The sequence below is a fragment of the Diadema antillarum genome, unplaced genomic scaffold, assembly GCF_040938485.1.
Source record: "Diadema antillarum isolate AM-2024a unplaced genomic scaffold, OU_Dant_1.0 seq00000447_RagTag, whole genome shotgun sequence".
Classification (NCBI taxonomy): domain Eukaryota; kingdom Metazoa; phylum Echinodermata; class Echinoidea; order Diadematoida; family Diadematidae; genus Diadema; species Diadema antillarum.
Genome location: NW_027271421.1, coordinates 740,937 through 764,770, shown reverse-complemented (window position 1 = coordinate 764,770; position 23,834 = coordinate 740,937). Strand labels below are relative to the sequence as shown.

General features: G+C 38.3%; 1 pseudogene; it reads left to right on the top strand.

Annotated features, from left to right (window-relative positions):
- LOC139732800 (uncharacterized) overlaps nucleotides 1-23,834 on the top strand; it is a 62,672-nt pseudogene that overhangs the window by 614 nt on the left and 38,224 nt on the right.

Here is a 23,834-nt window from a genome sequence, read left to right as displayed (position 1 = left end):
TCCCGACTGACCTGTTAACAATAATCCTAACATAAGGGGTGTTTTCCTGATAGCATGATTTCTACTCAACACTGTTAAGATGAACATGTTGCTAAAAACTATTGACTAATGATTCGATAGGGCCGTTTTGCAAAGTGTTCTCGTTAATGCTGTTGCTAATAGTTATAGAGGTTCATGTTTTCTTCCTTATGACTAGCCATCAGTTCACAAGGTAGTAATACCCTCTATAGATATGGCAAGGTGTTTTTTATTTTAAAAAAATAGCAAAGCCACAGGAAATAAGAAGAACTACTTCTTTTGTTGACTACTCGCTTTTTGAACAGTTTAATAATCTTTCAAATTTTTAGAATTACTGAATCGATTTTTAGTTTAGTGTTCATAGACGTAACATAAAATCATACTTTAATAGTTAGCCAGTGAGCTCTTGTATAAGACACCCCACGGCGATAAGATTACATCTGATAAATGGTAAATGCCTGATCAGATAGAATGATAACAGCAGAGATTATGTGATCTTGCCTGGTTCCACTGCGTCTTTAAGAGAATGCTAAAAAATAAAATGTTAGATTATCATATGACTTAGAGAAAATGGCGGTAACACTTAATCTAACAGTGATGATATAATAATGATCATAATACGTATAGTAACGACACGAAGTAGTACGTATGTTTAAAAACACAACGTTTTGTGTTTATGAAATGTATTAACACTCTTTAAAGGAAAGGCATTAACAAACTGCCCATGGACCCACTGTGCTGGTACCAAAGCAGTTACTAGTTAATGGTTACATAGTGAAAGGGATACTACCTCCTTGATTACTAGACAGGTTTATAAGGTTAAAGCTAAAGTAAAAGTGACTCCCATAAAAGTATATAATGATACATCTAGCCAAAAAAAAAAAAAAAAAAAAGAGAGAGACGTTTATGCTAATCATCATCCTAGATTTCATCTACAGTAACTGTATAATCATTATTAGTCTAGTATCCGGGTATTTTTTTCAAAGAAAAGGAAACATTAACATTCGATAGTGCATTTCGATCATAGGATGAGTGAATGAGTTTAAAAGCCAATTTTATACTACAAACTATCAATCATTTGTTCATGAACTAAGTCACAATGCTATTTCATTAAGAATGATGTGTACGAATCTGAAGACATACTTATGTTGCCTAAAGAACCGTAAATGGAACAAAACCATTTTCAACATATAAAGATTATTGAATTGTGTGAGCGATTATTCTCTTACATAATGTCATTTGTATGAAAATCGTGACTTAGAAACCGTAAAAAAATATTGATACCAATGTCAATTGTTTACTTAACCCTACTCTCTTCTAAACTGACGAAACCTAGCATTTCGCTCTGATTTCATTGTCATTGATGTCTTAGTGAATGTTTGCTTGAATCGCATGTTTTAAGTCTCTCTTGACATTTTCATTTTCGTAATCCTTATTGCACCTTTGCATATTTGTACGATACGTAGGCCTACTATACGAGAAAAGCAAATGATTTCCTTTCTATGCCTCAAAGCCTATGATATTTAATCAATGCAATATCTAGATAACATAGAAATAATGCATTTTAATAAACTAAGATTTGTTTAAACGGCTACATATATATATACGAACATGACTTTAATAATACCTGGGGAATGATCAATTTGTAGCGTCAAATTATCGGCAGAAATCATGATGAGTTGTAGCATAATTATAATTTGGAGAATAATCTCAAAGGTTATTTTTACCCACTATAAGCCATTATCGATTGATTATGAAACCTTCGTTCTTTTAACTCAAAAATTCCACGTGGAAAACCTTGCATTTTACCCAAAGGTCTAAAAAATAACAATTTTAGATTCCGTTATGTCAAATCACCACGGACACATTTGAATCCTCTCTGATGACCTATCTGGTTGATTTGTTACAATATCTTGTGTCGTTTTTAGTTAAAGGGTGTGTACAGTTCTGGTCGAGGTGAGGATTTAGCTTTTAACTTTTTGCGAAATGTTCAGAAACCACTCTATGAGATGTCACAGAGCATGCAATTCTAAGGGGTATCAAAAGTTTATTTGATGAAAATCGGTTTTAAAGTGGCCGAGATATCCAAAAACAAGGTGAAACAAAGAGATCCTAATAAAGTTGGGGCATGTAGTCTTTTATTATTTTCACTTTTTGGGATATCTCAGCCATTTGAAAACCAATTTTCATCAAATAAACGTTGAATCCTTCTTAAAATTACATGCTCTTTCATATTTCATTAGAGGTTTCTCATTATCTCACTTAGGAATGTTAAAACCATGAATCCCCACCTCAACCAGTACTGTACAGCCCCTTTAATTGCTGTTTGCCTTAACAGTCATGGTAAACAGCGCCTAGGTCATCAGCAGATGTGCGCTGTGACAGAAAATCTATTTTCGTTATTATTGTTATTATTATCATTATTATTATCATTATCATTATCATTATCATTTTCATTACTATTACCTTGCCAACGAGGGCTTTGACTTCATTACACATCACATTGTTGTCAGTTTTAATATTTCTATAACATATTAGCTGCAAATTAGCAAAGATAAAGAGAAACGTTAATAACCGAAAAATATGCTCTGAGTAGAAATACCATAATTATACAATATGAAATAATAACGAGCTACTAGGAACATGTGACCTCTCCGAAATAAGTGCATCATCTTTCTAAAGCCCCTATATAGAGTCTAATACATACGTTCTATGAACCAACGTACGGTTTTACTCCAATAAGTGGCATATTTTGATAACTGTTCACATCTTTAAATTATCAAGAAAGAGTGTTGTCATGAATTTTAAAAAATGAAATGAATTAGTCGATGATTCCACTCAAGTGGAATAGTATTTCCTTACTGCTCTTCTTCGGACTCAAGAATGATATATGCATATTCTGACAGTTTTGAATAATTTTTACTCTTTACACTTGAACGCAAAAGTTTTAAATAAGATAAAATGGACTATAGAAAGATGATGTTAACTTTGGAGTATTTGATAAAATCCTAGCTCCTTTTACTAACAGAACAAGCAGAGACAGTTTACCTACCTAATTTGCAATGTGATTGCTGGATTGATAAGGTAATTATTGCGTGTTGAGGATTGTTGACTTTGATTAATAATAGTGAAGTTCAGCTGCTTAAAGTTGTTACATATTTTTGTACCTGCGTTTTATTTGGACGGGTCAAAAAAGCTACTACCTCGGATTTAACCGATTGGAAAAATATATGATCAGATTTGTTCTTCTTTGTAACTTACTGAAAATTATCTCGATCAATGAAAATCGGATCAAGTTTGTTGAAAAGAAACATGTAAAGAAATGAACCAGACCTCTTGAATGGTAGATAGACATGTCAGATGTGCATTAGAATATAGAGACAAGGGCCCTATTTCATAAAGCTGTTCGTAATAAAAGTTATGAACAACTTGCGAGCGACTGGTGATCAGTTCTAATGTGCTATACGTATCAGAATTTCCATAATTCAGTACATGAACTGATCACCAGTCGCTCGTAAGTCACTCATAACTTTACGAGCAGCTTTATGAAACACCCCCCTGAATTTGCATTTTAGGTCAATAAAAATCTTTTCTTCAGATCCCTGTAGAGAAAGGCATGTTATCTTTCATTTCATTTCATTCCATTTCATTTCATTTCATTGCATATCAGATCTCTTTAATGGTAGAAAGACATGTCAGACATGCACTAGAAAATTGGCCTGAATTTACATTTTAGGTCAATAGAATATTTATTCAGATACCGTGCAGAGGAAGGCAAGTTCTCTTTCATTTCGTTTCACTTCACTTCACTTCATTTCACTTCATTTCATTTCACTTCACCTCACTTCACTTCACTTCACTTCACTTCACTTCACTTCATTTCATTTCATTTCATTTCATTTCATTTCATTTCATTATATTTTATTTCATTTCATTCTCCATTTTGATTCTCTTTATTTCATTATATTTCATTTCATTTCGTTTCACTTCACATCACTTCATTTCATTTCACTTCATTTCATTTCATTTCACTTCATTTCATTTCACTTCACTTCATTTCATTTCATTTCATTTCATTTCACTTCATTTCATTTCATTTCATTTCATTTCACTTCATTTAACTTCATTTCATTTCATTTCATTTCACTTCATTTCATTTCACTTCATTTCATTTCATTTCACTTCATTTCATTTTATTTCACTTCATTTCATTTCACTTCACTTCATTTCATTTTATTTCATTATATTTCATTTCATTTAATTCTACTCCATTTCGATTCTATTTAATTCATTATATTTTATTTCATTTCATTTCATTTCATTATATTTCATTTCATTTCATTTCACTTCATTTCATTATATTTCATTTTACTTCATTGTACTTCACTTCATTTCGTTTCATATTTCCTTTTCCAACAAAAAATACACATGGTACGTGACAATCTGAATAGAATGTCTTTCAATAGCATCTGCACGTGCATTGTTATGTGATGAGATAGCAAACTTCAAGCAAAATCCTTTAACAGCTCAGAGCATAGCTTTTATCTAAGGTTACAGACAGCCGTGTCAACATAGCACATAATTTTGATAGATAGTAGGAACTGATGATTCACTGACTAAATCAAAATGCTCGATTTCTCGTCCCAGTCCCTAAGACAACACCTCTTATATTGCAAACATGGCGCTTTCTTTTGTTCCTCAACAAGCACTACAAGCTAATTTGCCTTGACCTGGAACCAATATGCTGCTAGCCGCCACCCTGCGATTCCACAAAGATCAGGTCCAATCGAATCTAACGCGCAGCGGTGGCTGACAAAGCAATTACCCAGGGGTCTTTCTTCCCCTCGTCTCTCCTTCTCTCCTTCTCTCTCTCTCTCTCTCTCTGTCATTCCTGTACCTTGTCGAATTCACAATCAATTCTCCAACTTTCTGGACTTCTTGTTAAGTCAGTAATTTGATTTTACAAATCTAATTACCTTTTGTGCGAGATGCGGTACTAAGTTGGTTTCTTTCAGAAGAGATATGGGCTTTCTTGAGGCTCGTTACGCCTGTTCCCTTTACCAGCAAATGACATTTTGTCACAACGTCTGCTTAAATTGTGTTGAGTCTCTATGGATTTAAACGTCAATCATCCTTAGCTGGACACCTGTATGGTAATCACTCGGAATACTAATTCAGGTTTTCTCCACTATAAATATATTGTACACGTTTCTTTTGATTTAAGAACATTCATGGGATATAATAGGTCTTTTGCATGTTGCTTTTTGGTCTCCACGTTATGCCGTTCCTCTAACACCTGCACAGCCCTTTACAGATTATGTCAGATCAATTTGGATTTGATTGATGTGAGATTACACGATAATTCTGTTGGGTTTTAGTATTCTTTATCACACATGGACAAATCAAACCTATAAATGCCTTCTTTTCGTTGTAGTATTGTTGTATTAGCTCACACAACGACCAGGAGAAAAAATAATGTTACGAAGAAATTATCAAATCACTGCCTATACAAGGTCATTCTTTTGGTAAACCCTAACCCTAGCTCACACAACGACCAGGAGAAAAAATAATGTTACGAAGAAATTATTAAATCATTGCCTATACAAGGTCATTCTTTTGGTAAACGATTGGCCACTCATCGACAGATAATATGCACAACTTGTCTGGTACATTTTTGAATATTTAAGGTTACCTAATGAATATTGGGGGACGAATCGTGCTTTCATTCTGATAACGATTATCTTTATTTCAATATCTAACAAATATTGCTTTTGTAAAGTGTACGGTGTTTGCATGAGCATGTATTCCAGAAAGACACGCGAGTAAGCTTCCAAAATGACAGAGTTTTACAAGCACACAAGATAATTATACACGTCGTATTTGGGATTGATAACATAGTTTTGTTCCCAACCAACCTTTGAGAAGTCTTCAACATCTGGCCATACTCACTGGTATATCTTCGCTGATTCAACAGTCATGCATGAGAGGCTGTGAATTATATAATTACAGTAGTTTTTCTACAACCATCTTTTTGGAATCTATCATCAATACTGTTTGAAATTATACTTCTGTTTTTATCTATATTTCTTATTCCAACCTGTCTTGTCATTGTCCACTGGTTTGCATGCTTGTGCAACGTGCATGGGTAGTTCCACCCCCATTAATCACGGTGACTAAACTGCATGTTTATTAATTGATCATAACCCCAAAGAGATGGATTCTCAAAGCTTCTTCCACCTATAGACACTCACTGTTACTAACATAATTGCAAAAGAAGAAGAAGAAGAAGAAGAAGATAAGAATGAACATTTAAATGAGTGAGATTATCGACATTATTTTGTTGACACAGTTATCGGTGAAACATTATATCAATCACAACATCTTTGCCGTTCCCGTAAGAATGGAGAACTTTGCTAGAAAATAAAGACTCGGCCTATATATGTGAAAGATATCTATGGAAAATGCATATCACGTAACTCTAAAGCGTAAGAAGGAATAAATCATACGAGTGATCAAAATATCGTAGACAACAAATTGTGGGCAGAAATACATTCATGTAGGCCTATCTGTCTTTATGTATTTCTTTACGTTTAAAGGCATTATTTACCATTTGCAGATTTTGAAACACTGAAACCCAGCTTCAGTGCTTCAAAATAGTTCTAAAATGTAAGTTAGGGATAGAAACAAACAGCGTAAAAATGTTGATTAATATGATCACTGTAGGTATTGTTGAATATACAAAACGTGAACAAAAGTTATGGTAATATTGTTTCTAGAATAAACCATCTACAGTTATGGTTTATTGAAGAAAATATTGATATCTCCTTGTATTATAGGTTTTGTCTCAACTTCTTTACATGGCGAGCTGTTTTGTGATACAACTGACATACTCATATGCGTCAAATGTGATAACTAGAACATTTTTAAATCATTGCTCCCAAAGGTAAACAGTGCAGTTAAACATTTATTATACACGAAAATTCCATAATTCTTTATGAACAATAATCACAGATATAAATTTTCAACCTATTATTGCCATACACGTATTCTCAAGGTTTCTGCTTCAAAATTGGAAATCAAAGACATACACTTTGAAACATGAATACGAACGATTTATTGTGTATTGTGGCTAATACAAAGGTTGATCCAGATCCCTACCCATTCCCTGTAACTAACAGACTAATCTTATTTAATTGTGATAAGGTTCAAGTTGTCATGCTTGGATTTGGTGATTGGTCATGCTCGGAATGGAATGTGATCCCTTCTCACAGTGTCATGTGAAATAAACTCCAAAGCATGCAATGAAGACAGCCGAGTGAGTATGGCCTTTACTAAAGACACTTCAGATCTTTGTAAGATAGTTTTACATAATAGGATTATACCACGATGTGCAAATAACTATTTTCCTTGCTACAATCATAAAACATGAGAAGGCTACTACAGGAAAGGGTTTTAAGAAAATAAAGGAGCAAAAGGTCTTGATATTACGCCAGGTATGTTTAACGTGTATAGTTCAATACCATCTTTAAGTTGGCTTTACTAGATAGGTATGAAAGCAGATGAACAGAATGGTAGGGGTTTCTCGATGTTCGTACTAAGAACTAAAATATGGAACTACATAATTTATACGTGCTCATTGAATGGTGGTGATGGTATAGCGACCAAATCAGCAAATTAGCCAAGGCGATGGTGTTATAAACTCCAATTCCACAACTCCACAAAGTGCTGCCATGTGTTTAGTAAATGAATTAGCAACTTAAATCCCGTGGACCCTATCAGTCGTCATAAGGTAATTATGGTATGTAGAATCAACTTGACGAAAACCAAACGAAGGACGTAGCTTTTTTTAAGTCCTGACGTCACCGTCTCATCTAATTTGCACTTGCCGGTGATGCTGATATAACTGTTGCATACAAACATATGAAACATCGGACTCTCAGGTCTGATAGTTTTAAAACCTCTACCATCTCGTTTGTTTGATGATACCCTATGTGATAAAGCCAACCAATCGCATCTTAAGTCCACTGGAGGGGTTACGCTCATTTCCTGTGTAGAGAGAATATTTAGAATGTGTTTAGAAGTTACATAGAATACATATTTGAAGAGCTTTCAACCAAAAGGAGATAAATCCATTGAAAAACGATGCATTTAGTGCCTTTTGGAAGTAAGCTCTTCATTGATAGAGTAATACATTTACACTGGATAAGTAACGTAAAGTATTAAGGTTGAGTTTTTCTCGACCAATCAGCTAAATGTGCGGTGTCAAAGTAAGGTTTTTAATAGCTAGGTTCGAAATGAGCTCCGCATTATCACTGCAAGGCAACTTGCCCTATAATTAAGTGTAAGATAAGAAATGTATCGTTTGCGGGTTTGGTTAATTCTTGATTGCAGCTGATTGGTTAGTGTAATTATACTAGGTGTTTCAAAAAACATTTTCCACTTTTGATTCTTAATAATTCAAAAACTATATATCAAATAACACTGTCATTGATATGAGTGATAGCTGAATAGTGTACAATTTGGTTGAAGGTGGTTTAAATATGAAAGCATAAATAAGTTTCATGAAATCCATGATTCATTTCACAGTTAGGTTCCAGACTTTGCTCTATTTTCAACCCTCTGTACAAAATTTCACTTTGCACAAGAGTCAGTGGGTGTGTATGGGAGTGTGTGGTTAACACCCTGACAATGGTCCTGAACAATGGCCAGGGTTTGAATGCTTCATTATTCATTCATGAGAAATTCCACTATCACAGCTAGTCTTTATTCAGCCTCTGGCAGTATCTGTGTAAAGTCAAACGCCTGTCGATACTGTCGTTGAGTCGCGTCAGTGCTCTCTCTACTTCTGAAAAACAAAATTACAATGAATACCTTCTGTTCTATCGTAAACGTGGTGACAGGAAGTAAAGAAAATCAATTAGAGTATATATACACTTGTGTATATGGAGCCTTAAATAAATCTACTCTGAAACAAATCGCCCCAATGATAAATGCTGCTGAACTCTTTACCAAAAATGATCTCTTTTTATCGAAAAAGCGAAAAATGTGTCTATTTAATTAGTAGACAGTTGTATTGAAATGAGGAACTTTAGATCATTTATGCTTATTTATATCCCAAATTTAGTGATATGTGAAGCAAAATTTTAATATGATTGGCAGCTTGAATGAAATGTGGTGTTTACAAGCACTTTACCGTGCATGAATTCAGACTAGCAGTGCCCAGGGCAATCCACATGAATTATTGATTAAGCATTCATGTGCCAGGGAGCGCCAGACTGATGCCTAGTGAACAGGTGGTTCAGGCATGTCCATTGTTCAGGGCCATTGTCAGCACACACTCACATACACATCATTGGATCCTGTGCGAAGTTCAATTTTTGTACAGAGGGTTAAAATTTGACCAAAATCTGAAACCTTACTTCAAAATCAATCGTAGATTAAATGAAACTGATTTATGCTTTCATGTGCAAATCACCTCAAACCAAATTGTACACTATCCAGCTATTACTCATATCAATGACATTTTTATCGAATGAATAGTTTTTGAAATATTTATGATCAAAAGTGGGAAATGTTTTTTGAAACACCTAGTAGAATCGAGATATATAGTGTATATTGTGATTAAACTCTGACTGCACTTTAACGCATCTTCTAGGTAGAGTAGCAGACTTGTGGTCTTAGCTGATTCCCGTAGATACTGCATGAAAGTAAGTTGTAAGATTACAAAGCATGGACCTTGCAAGTCAAACATTACTCTGCACAATACAGTACAAAAAAATCCCTACATCATGCTCCACCAGGTCTAAAAAGCGAAACGCTGAAAGATGTGACAAAACAGAATTTGGCAAGAAATTTTATAACTGTCCGCAGTGTTTCTCTGACCATAACTTTATGACGAGAAATTCAATGTATTATGAAAATGGGAATGGTCAAGTGAAGCAAGCACTATCTCACCTTGCAATGCCTTATGTCCGGAGGATGGACGTGATTGTCATGAAAACTGTCAAGCGGGATAATAGGGGCTGATAATCGTCAATTACCAAACCAAACGAACTGATAACAACTGGGTATTTGAATAACGGCAATGTCAAAGCAAGAAACATACAGTGTACAATGATATTAGGAAGCAAGTATATTTCCACGTATAATATGTTTGGCGCTGTACTAATGTTTCGGCCTTATAATGTCTTCTCCCTCTTCCTTTTCACCACCACTCAAAAGATTCGTCGTTTTCACTCAGCCTCAGTTCAGCAGACCCTCTCCTGCCATGTGTGTATCGGGGAATCCCCTATCTCCACGGAGAATCATGGAAGGTTGACGAATGCACCACGTGTAACTGCGACAACGCTACCACTACATGTGTCATTGAAAGCTGTCAGCCTGCGTTCTGCCCGGAGCCGATCAAACCGGAGGGCGAATGTTGCTTTCTCTGTCCTTACAGTAAGTGATGCGTTCAAGTGAATTCAACCTTTGTATAATAACTTTATGCTGGCAACACAACACAAATTAAAGGGGGAGGGGCGTGCGCCCGGTGCGCCCCTCCCCCTGGATCCGACACTGTCGACTGGTGCCATATACGATGCAATAAGAAACTATGCATGTTCGTATTCAAGGAAATACAATTGCACCTTCGGACACACATTAAAAAGGGTTGGGCAGATTGATGTCGCCAAATGATAGAGTTCGTTAGGTAACTGTCAAAACCCATCACTCTTAGGCTGGTGTATGTAATGGGGATTTTTACGATGATATAGAGAGTTGTATTTCTGTTTGAAGACTTATCATTGATATTACGTCACTTCAAAGCCAGAAAGACAAGTAAATACTGTAAAATTGCACTTGCTTACGAATAAAAAGACGATTTTAACGTACCCGACATCACAGTCATGTCAATAAAGTTCCCAGAAGACGCAAGCTTACTGATAGTCATTCTTACAAGTTTTTTCCCTGATTTTACTGAATTCGTCTGTTCTGTCTTGGCAGATTACATTAGATTCCCTCTTTAAAAAAAAGGAGAGATATATATGAACATTTCTTTTAGTATCCCGTCGTCATCTTGTGCAACGCTCACAAGTAAGTGTAAAACCCTGTACCTGGGACTTTGAACCATCGTCCTAAAGTTACAAGATGATTTAAAGTTTTTCCTTTGTTCTGAAAAAAAAAACCAACCAACAAACAAACAAACACACACACACACACACACACCAGATTCTTGCTGTTAGGGCATGGCATAGTGATGAGCGGTTAGCAAACCTGAAACGCTGTCAAGATGGCAACAAAATTACAATCAAAAGTGAATAGTTGCCTTTGATAGATGAACCTTGACGAAGGATGATGTCTGTCTCTACACATACTATACAACGCATCAAAGCGCTGCGAAAAGTAGTTTGCGGGAACTGTGATGTGATTATAATACGTGACTAATATTACTGTATCTCTCTTTGTTCCGTCCCACAGATGTGAAGGTGAAGAGAGTAACTCCAGAGGTGACAAGTTCCCGCCCCCTTTTCGAGGGAGGAAATAACCGCGTGCAGCTCCGTGTTCCAATCAAGTTCCAGGAAGCTATGGACACTACGGGAGTTTCTGGTGAAGGTCTGTGGAGGCTCAGTGCGTGGGCTTCACCAAATCCTGACGGAAGAGGCCCGCGGTTAGTGGCAGCATTAACCTTTTCTCTACATGGTGCGCTACATTGAGTCAATTAGCTGGTCCATCCACTCGTTTTCCGAGTTTGCACTGTGCTCCCCCAGGGCACTGAAGAGTGGGCCTATACACGAGTAAAATTCAATCAAGTCATCGTTAGTTACATCAAACATAACGTGTACACGTTATGACATCAACTTTTGAATATTCATTAGGACTGGTCAAGAAATGTTTTCCGGAAAAATATGAAATTTATAAATGTCACATCTTGCTTACTTCTTATCCGAATTTTGGGGGTCATTTTTTGGAATATTCTGTAATAAAATGTTCTCTTTCTTTTGAATTTTATTCATTCTTTGGTTTTATTTCCTCTTTAACAATACCGACTTGGAAACGACTTGGAAACTTTTCATGTCTCTATATATCCTTCACAGATTCGGGTACTCGAGGGAAACACTCGACGAAACCCAACAGGCACAATATTACAAGAAAAAAGAAGCGTTCGAATTCGCCGATGTCGACTTTTCTTTCGCCGATCAAATGGCCGAGTGTACCGACATGAAGTATATCTGTGTCAGAATTGACCGAGGAGACAATCCGCAGACCACGGGTGACTTGGGCTTCGAGTTCTCTTGGCTATCCTGACGAGTCGGCCCAGACTGGGTGCACTCGTGCCCCTGAATGCAAAGGTAAATCTAGATAAGACGAAAAATGTTAACAGGAGTAGGATTCGATCCAATTTTTCATAGCAGCGATGATATAATTGATATCTTTTTTTTTTTCCAAAGCCATCGCAGTGTTCGTCGTAATTACTCGATCAACGTATATACTTGATGCAGAACTCATCAAAGAAAATACAGAGAACATAAGACCACTCGTTATCCTTTTTAAAGGGGTTTCTTTGATAATGTCACTAGAGTAGCGGCTTTTAATTAGACAAACCTGATAACTTTATGTTGCAGTCCTTGACTCTGTGAACAATGCCATTAATTGCATTTGAGACTAAAACAATCAGGTACCTAATCAGCTAACCAGACTGGAAGACATAGTGTGACTTAAGTAACCCATTTAGCTGTTATATAAAAAAAAATGCTCTCATACAAGGCTTACATGAGAGATGGTTGAGTAAGCAGGTTACAGTCTGTATTGATTTATGGTTATATATTCGATGCCTCGGTATGAATCCTCAGACCAAGTTGTTTTATCATTTTTTGATCTCCACAAGGCATTGTTGCTGAAGATCTCGACTGGAATGTGGAACCCCTGGAGTACGTGATACCTGGTCAGGAGACTTCGGTCAGTATTGATAGCAACGTCATTTTCCGCGAGGGAAACCCAGAACTTTCCGGAGCGGGCTCTGGCGAATGGTCTATTCGGTAGCAGAACCCTGACGGCTCCGGAGACAAATTTAACTACAAATCTCAAAACTCTCAGTCGGCCACAAGAAGGCACCACCCTTAATGCTGACAGCCCTCTAGAGATCATGGATGCTGTAACCAACTTTTGAGATTGGGTCTGTGGGATGCAATGACTACGGTACCTTTGCGTCGATTTTACGGGAGGTGAAAACCCCAATCCCAACTACTTCTTCCGTGTTGACGGGGCAGCTGACTCATCGAGAGAAGCAAACACAATCATAAAATGCAAAGAACAAGAATGTTTGTCAAGTAAGTATATTGTTCATGGAGAGATTTATTCTTTTCAGTTTTGACATACATAATATGTCCGAAATATGCACGAATATTGTTCTCGTCGTTAATATCAAACAGCTGATGTTAGAGACTACAATTAGACAAGTAAACAACAGAGTTTTATTTGTACAGGTCTGCTAGGCAAGCGATAACGATCTTCTTAATTCTAAAGTGCATGGACTTCGTTTTTGTCGTGATCGGACTATGGCTTCCTTAGAAAGACTGTGAAAACCATGGTGATATCTCATTGATCTTTCAACAAGGACTTTTCATGAATGGCATTGATGTTATTGAACTATGGGGATTATAAGCGCTCTTTGTGTAAGGGGAAGATGACACGACTTGTGTCGGACATTTATCGAAGCTTTATTGGAGAACTTCGGAGACAATGTATAAATTGGGTTTGGCTTACGCTTTTCGTTGCCTTTTTTAAGCGGCAATGACACAGCAAAAGGCGTAAAAAAAGACCCAAGTTCACAGGTTGGATATCAATGCAATACTAGTCCTCCTTGAAATCAAGATAGCTACAGCGCATTTAGATTATGAAGTGCTTAAGTGCTGTTGTGTATTTCATGATCGTCATCCATTCGCTAAGCAATATAAAAAGAAAAGAAGTGGGAAAAAGGAAATGAAATTATTGCTCAAAAAGCAATCCCATGGAAACAGAGTTGTAACCCTATTATACTCTGTTTCCTGCTGAACAGATGTATACGCTGAAAGCCTTGATTGGAATTTGACGCCGACGGATCGCATCTTACCCGGGCAGGAGACCGGCGTGAGCATAGATAGCACTGTCATGTTTCGCGAAGGCAATCGCATGGTACAGGGAAATGGCTTGTGGCGAATGGGTCTTTACGGCAGTAGAAATCGCGATGGAACCGGCGAAAAGTTTGGCTACAAGGAACAAACTTTAGATCGCACGCAGGAAGGCCAAACCTTGGAAGCGGATAGTATGCTGGAAGTTGCAGGAGCCACTACCAACTTCGAGATCGGAACGGTGGGCTGCAATGACTTCGGATACGTTTGCGTGGAATTCACGGGGGGAGACAACCCCGTACCGCTCTATTATTTCAAAGTTGATGGGGCTGTTGACGACACCCCAGAGGCAAATACTCTCGTTCACTGCAAGGAACAAGAGTGTTTATCAAGTAAGCTTACCAAGCATTGTTTGAACATTCTTAACATTAGAACTCGGAGAATATTTCTCAAGTGCTTACCTGTTTGACTAACTTTTTTTGGAACATGATTTTTGCAGAAATCAATGGACAATGTAGAGCAATTTCTAGACTCGTCATTCTAACACAATGATCTTATCATTTGCTGCAAGTCATACCTTAGCAGCTGGGCAGTATTTTTCCTACATTAATTATGAAAAAAATAAACAAAATCAAGTCGAATTTGTTGCTTAATTTGAATTTGTTATTTGATCAATGATAAATGATAAAACATATTCACAGGGAGGACCGAGTGGGGCATTTCTTCAATGAACAGTGGCATAACGGCTTACCGACAACAACCATTAGTTCGCTGCGCGAGAATTGCAAATAGAAACAGACAAAGATAAATGAACCAAATGAGTCACGCTTACAGCATACCTGACCATGTCAGACGATAAACGAAGCGGGTTTTCCTTCATGCAAGAACGTATTCGATAAAAAAGCAAACAAACACCGATTTACAGAGGCATGGATTTTAGGCATCATGAAGATTTTTATTGCTGATGAACCTGTCATGAACCAAATATTTGTCTTAAACCGTTACGTACGGGAACCTGGTGGCCTGAGTATTAACTCTATGGGCATTTTAGAATTCAATATGGAACGGGTTAAATTGATAAATGTATATATATATATATATATATATATATATATAGCTATCTTTATCTAGCTATCTATATATATAGCTATCTTCTTGGCTCTGTATGGATGCTACATAAGGTTAAGTGATCTTTATGATACACGGTTTTTTTTGGCAATGGCACACTTCATTATTTTTTTTCTCTCTTTACATCACGCAAGATTAAGTTTAACAATCTAATCTATGAAAAATGCCCACTGCTATACACACTTCGTAAAAGCTTTAAATAATCAAATTAATGACAGAAGCAGCATACCCTTAAGTCGAAACGTTATTCCGTTCAAACTTACAGAACAACTTGATTTAGAATTATAGAACAAGTGCAGGAGGGAAATAGTACCAGCTTCAAGGTCGTTCACCGTCAGTGGGTTACACACACACACACATGGAATCTAAACGTGTATCTGATCGTCATACACGTGTATATAAATGAACAAACGAATCAATTATATGGAATAATCTGTAGTGTGAGAAAGTGTCAAGAAAGAGTGAATGTAACAGTCAAAAAAGAATGCACCATTCTTGGATCACGAGTCACATACAGAGAATGATAAGGTGTCAAGAACAGGTAATTTGCGACTGATTGTGACAATAATGAATGAACTTTTAACCAATCATAAAGTGTATTTAACACTACAGTTCAGTTGTTATGATATTTTACCTCATAATTCTTGCAACGCTCCTCTCACAGAGGCTGTCTTTACGGACCTCGAAGCTGACCTGGGGGATCAAGTCCTGTATGAAAACAAGAACAATCCTCTCACGGTCGACTTATCGGGAATCACGGCGGACGACTCCACGAACGTGATTGGAGAGGACCTCTGGAAGGTCGCGGCGTATGCCAGTAAAAAACCTGATGGGTCTGGTCCCAAGACAGGGCTTGTGGAGCAAATCCTCGACCCCGCTGATGCTGCCACTGACTTGAACGAGGGAGAAAATTTACCTCTCGAGCAAGTCGACTTTGATTTCGACATGGAAGGTATCCGTTGCCAAGATGCACCATACCTCTGTTTCGATCTTGAGCAAAACCCCAGGGCCAGCGTTGACTACATATTCGAAGCAAGACCCGACGAGTCGGTAACCACCACCTGTATTGATATGCGGGACCGATGCAAAGGTGAGTCACGTAGGATTGCAATGCCTCGTACAAAAAAACCCCGATAGAATCAACAGTTACAAGTTTACCACACCCGTAACAGGCATGTGCCTATACCCAAATTCATGAATCTACAAAAAACGATAAAAATATTGATCTATAATGATTTTGTTTCATAATCCGTACACCACATGTATCATGTCACGTGTATTACTGTATTAGTGCCTGCAATACTTTCCTTGGAACTGACAATGACTATTAGTGGTTACAATAGTAGGAAAGATTGTGAAATTTAGTTGGACCCCTCATTTCCATTCCCATCCTTGTTATATATATATATATATATATATATACCTTAAAAACAAAATTGTGTTGTTCCTCGTGATCACATGTATCTTGTTAATTTACGTTTTTGAAATTATTATAAATATGTTCTGTTAATGCATTGTATATGCTTTCCCTGTCTATTTAATGGAATGAAAATAAATTTGAATTGAATTGAATTGAATTGAATTGTTCGGATGCTTGTTTAACTGGATAGCCCCTTATGGTGTCATTGTCGAATTCGAAAGGTGCTACTGCTATCGACATTGACTGGGATGCCGAAGTGGGTGACGCTCCATTCGGTCAGCCATCCCCTCTCAGCATAGCTGCAGATATCAACTTTGATCCCGATAGTCCTGACGTCAATGGCCAGGACCTATGGAGTCTGGGCGTCTTTGCAGCCACAGCACCTGATGGTAGCGGTCCACGACGTGACGAAATCACGCAGATGCTAGATCCCTTCAACCAGGCGCAGCCCCTGGAAGAAGGAGGACCACTCCGCTTCGACAACATTGACACACCGTTCCCTATTGACGAGCTCGGCTGTGATGAGTACCGCTACCTGTGCATCGAGTTCAAGAAAGGAGAGGCTCCCAAACCCGACTTCAAGTTCGAGACAGCAGGAGAGGGTGATACTCTCATCTCTTGCAAAGAGCAGGAATGCAGAGGTATGTTCATCGTCCTAACCACAAACGTTTTCTTCTTCTCACTCTTTCTCTCATCAGTCTTCTATCCAAACTTCTTATTCTGTTTACCTTTGCAATACACTTGGCCTCCAGCATTATTAAGTATACCCACCCGTGTTCTAGGTACAATTGTTGTAACCCGAATGGACTCCATCCATTCAATTTCCCCCCAATGACATTAATCGTCACGGTTTTAGGTTAGGAAACGGGATGTAGCCTATCAGATGTGGTCGGAAGGTACGAGGTCGAGGCAACGAAACGTCAAGGCAAGAGACTCAAGCTGTACCGGGTCCATGGAGCCATTTGGTGGTTTTCAAGAGTAAGGGGAGCATACTTTTTTCTTTAGAATGCAGATCTTGCATTTACCCACCTGTGCTTCTCCTCTCCTGCCCATGCTTCATGTCGAAATAATGCTTGATTCCTCCTCTAGACAGCTTTGAATTACACATCTTTCTGCCCGCTGCAAACAAGAAATTCATTTCTCAATTTCTCTGTGTCCACTCTAAGAGACACACATTGTGAACTCTTTATTGCACGCGTTACACTTTCGCTCAATTCTGTATTTCAGCAAATATTCCGCTTTCATTCAACCTTGCATTATGTCTCTTAGAGATGTTATTATACGTGTGATTCGATAGGAGGTCGTAAACTCGCTTTCTAAACATCTATCTTCAGTATAGTACATTTCGCAGAATGCATGTTGCAGTCTTGTGATAAGATGATAAATTTACGATGTGACGTATTTTTAGGAACCGGTACATCATAATTTTCAATTTCTGTATGAACACAAAAAGATGAGAAAAAAAACAAGACTATAAGTCTGGATGAGAAACATAGGCACAATGATTTGTCTATGACACTGCAGTATAAATGACTTTCTTGTTGGCCGTGTTGTGTATTTCAAAGCTCTCTAGAGTCTTGACTACGGTGTATGTTCATGAAACCCACATCTACTCAGAATATCCCCCTTTGTAATTATTAATCGACAGGAGTGGAAGTGAACAACCTTGAGTCCAGCCCCACCAATATACCGTCTGACCTGATGCTGTATGAAGGCAAGGCAGAGAACCCCATCCAGTACAACTCAGTAGCTTCCACCACCGATGAGTCAGGAACCGTGCGAGGTGTCGACCTGTGGAGGCTGAGCCAGTGGGGTAGCGAGCGTGCTGATGGTAGCGGGCCTCAGAACAACTTCCAGGACCAAGTACTCTCAGGCTACCATGCTGCCCTCCCTGTATTGCAATCTGGCGATACTTTGGACTTCGTTCCCCTGGCAACGAACTTCGATATGACGGGCCTTAAATGCCCACAGGTTAAATATATCTGTAACGAATTAAGCAGGGACGAGCAGTCTCAACCGGAGTTTAAGTTCACTGGAGTACCAGACGAGTCAGTGCTGCGGAGCTGCTTTGAAGTTCCCGATGGAGCTTGCAAGGGTGAGGAAGCGCCTTTCTCATGTAGGAAATAAAAATAATTGTTGCTTTGGTATTGTATCCACTTACCCAGCTAACTTACCCAATGATCATTGAATACGTATGTTTGCTTTCACATAAGGTCCCAGAAAATAGGTCATTAGTGTAAAGTAATCACCAACGGATCACGTGGATCATTTACACATGTGTATCGGAAATAGCGACTATTAGTCGTATTTACTTTCTCATTGTTTAATAGTCCTATTCTGATGCGTTAACTTGATGCGTTAACTATAGACTTCAGAGATTTTCTTTCTGCCGTTGCTCCTTCAGTTCAAATTAGATTTTTTTTTTTGAATTTTCTTATACACTATGTTACTTCCAGGCCGTAACCGTAGTCATTGATTACAGTATCCTCCACTTGTACATGTACCTCGAAATATGTTAATGTTTACACGTGAAATACGTAATTCTTTCATGTACCTATATATTTCTATAATATGTTTTGACAAATAGGACAAACTGAACTGGGAAACTGATGATGGTTTGGATATCTCAACTTATGCTTGGTAACAGAAGGATGCTTATTCGTTCCACAGTCAAATAACACAAGGATTATGAAATTAGATCACGGTTTCACGCAGTGCCAACTACAGAATGTGTTATCTCTGCTGTTATCTCTGTGTGTATCGATTGCCAGTTACATTGTGCAAGGTTAACTAAGATGTTATCTTATGATGCTTTTGGCAGGCATCATTTTCGATGACCTGGATTGGGACATGACGAACGGACCAGTAAGGGCTGATGAGCCCGATGACGTCACATTTAACGTTGATCTGAGCACTCTACCTGAAAGCGGACCCGCCAGTGGGGACGGTCTGTGGCGCATCGGCGTCTTCGGTGCACAGAACCCACAGGGAGAAGGGCCTCGCCTGGGTTACAAGCGCCAAATTTTGAACCGCAGACAGTCCTCCACTCCAGCTGATGGAGGCGGCACGCCACTTGAGCTGAAAAACCTCGAGACTGAATTTGATCTGTCACAGATTGGCTGCGATTCTGAGTACAAATACCTTTGTCTCGAGTTCTCCAAAGGACTTCGCGCCAATCCTGATTTTGAATTTGAAATCGAAGGAGGCGGTGATGTCATCATTAGCTGTAAGGAGCAGCCATGTCGTAGACGTAAGTTTTGTCAATTTATTACAAGAATCTTTATCTCCAAACACGATGATGTCATTAAAGAATATATTTATGAACTGTCAATTGCAAGAAACAGTAACGAAAGTATAATCTTTAAGAACTCATTCAAACATTAATTGCTATTCTTGTGTGTAACAGCCTTGTCAGTAGACATGACGCAATCTCTCAGTTTGTAATTAACACAGTAACAGATGGCAGCAGACCGATTGTTGTAAAGATGAAATTGAGATAATGAACACTTCAACAATGTCACTATCAGATTGTCATAAGACTAGAATGCGGGCTTTTCTTTAGGTTGTTTTCATCGAATCGAAAGAGAAATTATAAGCCCGCTGTTTACTACTACTTATACTTTACTGAGAGGTGCATTCTCACGGAGTTATCACTTTATGTATAATCATTTTTTTTTCTGTCTGATTTATCATGCAGCCGTTATCATCAATGATGTTGAGACCAATCTTCTCGGGAATGGAATAGTCAGGGAAGGAGCTCGTAATAACCGCATTCTGTACGACATGACCGCCATCGCTGACCGATCCAGCGGTAAAGCCCAGGGTAGGAATCTATGGGGCCTTACTACTTTCGGCAGCTCTTTCCCTGATGGCCGCGGTCAGCGATACAACCCTCAGAGGGACTACACTTTCACTCAGTACCAGAAAGACAAGGCTGCCTATCCTGGGGAGAACATCCGATATGGAGCAGTGGACACCAACTTCGACATGACTGGCTTGACCTGCAACGAGATAAGGTACTTCTGCTCCGAACTGCGTAAGGACAGGGATGCCTCTCCTGATTTCGAGATGGTGGCCAATCCCAATGAGGACGTCTTGGTCGACTGCTTCGAGCTTAACTGTGAAGGTATGGCTTTTTTGTGCTTGAATTTATGCTAAAAATATTGTGGGAACTTGGAAGACCCTAATGAACATCTAATCTAATCGTCATTATCGTCAAAATCTGCTTTACAGGTGCATGCTTTGAAAAGTGGTAACGCAAAAAGTTACATGTCAGTCTTGTCATTTCTTCTAATGTCACCTCCAGGCGTCTTGATAGACGACACTCGACTCCAACTGAACGATGATGACCAACTGGATGAGGGACCAAACGAACTATCATTCGACTTCCGGGTCAATTCCAACCCTACAGGAGGGGATGCTGCGGGCAACAATCTGTGGCGCCTGGAAACGTTTACCGCTAACAACAACGATGGTTCCGGTCGCCGCAACATCCTTAGCACACAAAGTCTAGATCCTGCCGATGCCAGCCGCGACCTGGATTCTGGCGATACCATTGTCTTCCGCAACCTTCAGGCCCTTGTAGACTCTTCTGAAGTCAACTGCCAGGAGCCCTACTATCTTTGCGCTGAGCTGACTAAGAACCAGGCTGCTTCCAGTGATTTCTCTATGAGAGGCACTCGTGAAGACTCTCTCACTAGTTGTAAATTAATGCAATGTGCTAAACCTCGTAAGTATTTCTTACTCCTAATAGTATACACGTTCGTTTAAAGGAACCTTAATGCCCACCCCATAAGCACGTGGGCCCAATACAAATTATATCTCACAACCAGAAAAAAAAACGAAAAAGAGAACTCTCTCATCAGATCTAAAATAATTCCATTCATTCACTTTGCACGTTGAGAAGCTAATCATGAGAAGGACACAACCATTATTTGATTATTGTTGTCATTGCATGTCAAATAATCCCTGCATGGATATTGATGTACCCATCCCTTCCTATCCGTTTTAATACTTGATGATTGTTTTCTGTACATGTTAGTTATTAACACAAACGTATTGTTGATTTACTACCACTGACAGAGAGCTATGTGATGGTCCCCTTTCACTCACTTTGTCAGGACTAATTCTTACTGCATACTCGTTTGTTCTGAGAAAATATCCCAAAGTCTAATGTCTGAATAGCTGCATGCATTATTTTGTTTTCTGTTCTAACCCAGCTGTTTATGTTCTAACCTCTATGTGACAAATCTCCACTCTGCATCTTTATGTGCAATTTTCATTCGCAGATACAAACTTTGGATGACAAAGACTAAATATACGTAGTTGTTGTTTTTTTTTCATCTCAGAACTACACAAAGAGGTGAGAATAGGTAATCTTGTAAACTGACCATAAGAAAGATAACATTGTACAATGATGATGATAATAAGAAAAAACACCTGTTGTATGAAATCATTAAATGTAATTTTCATATTTTCTCCCCGTCTACAATGCATCTGTTGCGTGATATACGAACAACTTCAGAGCCTCCTCCGGTAAGTCAACACTGATGTTTTTACTTTACAAATGTGAACCGTTTATTTTCTCCGACACTTGGTTTATTGACATGCTAAACACCTCTTGCATGATTCATCACGTTTAGAATCCATTTATGCAATGAAACGATTACTCTTCTATTAATCAAATCTTTCTAAATTTTACTTCAGTGGATTTTAAAACAAACGCTATAAAACGAGACACCTAACGTACGTGTCTTGAAAGGCAGTATGTAGCCCCCTAATAAAATGGGTATATCGGACCAAAAAAACAAAAAAAAATATCGGATCGCTAGAAGCGAGACTCCGAACTCTTGTGGTAGACATTAAAGGATTGCGTTCAATTCTTGCGACTACCTCTACTTCGGTTTATGATACCTATGATTCGGTCGAATTTGAGTGACTACATCTTACGTCAAATTTCAGGGAAGAACAAGGAGGATATTCACATCATACAGTTTCAGTACTTTCACTTCTACCTTCCACGCGTTGGCAGAGTAAACGTAACTGACAAGAATATTGAATCTTACATATGTTGGAAGACAAGCAAAAGAGAGCTATACGCTCGTCGTGCGCAGTGCACATCTTAAGGAGTTCTTGTTACAATGGAATAACGATTGTGTATCACGTCACAATCACAGGTGCAAGGACGGCCAGGACCTAAAGGAGCTAAGGGAGAGCCATTCGAGATTCCGGTACGTGTATCAGCCCACACCTCGAGTCGTCACTATTTTCATCGCACCCCAACCAAAGAAAAAAAAATGGCAAAACGAAACAAAACAAAAGAAAAGCCCCCCCCAAAAACCACATAAACACACACAAAAAAATGAACAAATAAACAAGCAAAAGAGGAAACGAAACTGTTGCTATCACCGGAAATCACATGACCCTTTTGAATAAACATCTGTAGCTTTGACAAATGATATTACAGTTCATTTTACATTCTTATCACGCTTTACGAGCGAGTCATCACATGTATAATGATTGATACCCGCAAAATATCCCAATTCTTTAAAATTGAAAACTAAATCCGTAATTTCATTATGCATATAATAATTAATGACCCTTATATACCTCTTTGTGGAAATATTTTACGGTTTGCTTTTTTCTCATACTGTCTAAGGAATTTGACAGGTTTTCCATCGCCATTGTTGAACCTAAGTTTAGAAAAGACGCTCCCTTCCATTTGATAGCAGGGCTGTACATGTATTAGTTTTACATGTATAATCTATATATATGATCTCCCCCACCCCCCCCCCCCGCAATGTGAAGTTTATATCTATGACACTTATTCACTACCAGAAATCGTCCATCTGTTATGGCTGTCATGCGAGTTTAATGTGAATTTTTGACCTTGTCTTCAAAATGATAGATACCGAAACAAAAGACACGATACCTTGAGAGCAATTTATTCTGTTTCCTTTCACTAGCCTGGCATGGTAGGACCACCCGGAAGACCTGGCCTTGCTGGACCACCAGTAAGTAATCATTGAGTCTACAAATAGACTATGTTACAATATTTGACAAGACTGCGTAAAAAAAACTTTCTACTTTATATATGGAGGTGTTTGTGCGTTTACTTTTTTCTTTGAATGTGTGGTAAAGTCTGATACAAAATTTGATGACATTTTAACCCTCTGTGTACA